The 360-nt window shown below is 43.9% G+C and overlaps 1 protein-coding gene across 1 annotated transcript in view; it reads left to right on the top strand.

Annotated features, from left to right (window-relative positions):
- ART1 (ADP-ribosyltransferase 1) overlaps positions 1-360 on the top strand; it is a 9,496-nt gene that overhangs the window by 2,291 nt on the left and 6,845 nt on the right. The window lies entirely within an intron of this gene.

Raw genomic sequence — 360 nt, forward strand, 5'->3', positions numbered from 1 at the left:
TATATACAGAGGCAGATCTGCCTCAAACAGATTGTCAAACTGCAGTGGGAAGGCCGGAGAGGGTTGGGGGGCGGGAGGTAGGGGGGTAAGAGATCAACCAAAGGACCTGCATGCATGCATATAAGCATAACCAATGGACATAAGACACTGGGGGATAGGGGAGGCTAGGGGACTGTCTAGGGGGAGGGGAAAAATGGACACATATGTAATACTCTTTGTAATTAAAAATTAAAAATTAAAAAAAAATAAAAATAAAAAACGTACTAATATGTGTCCCGCACTCTACTACACTGGTAGAATGTATTAATACATTTCCCGCATACAATGTGCACATGCGGCTCTTTGGCCCCTTGAGTGTGG

This window comes from Myotis davidii, unplaced genomic scaffold, assembly GCF_000327345.1.
Source record: "Myotis davidii unplaced genomic scaffold, ASM32734v1 scaffold1377, whole genome shotgun sequence".
NCBI classification, from domain to species: Eukaryota; Metazoa; Chordata; class Mammalia; order Chiroptera; family Vespertilionidae; genus Myotis; species Myotis davidii.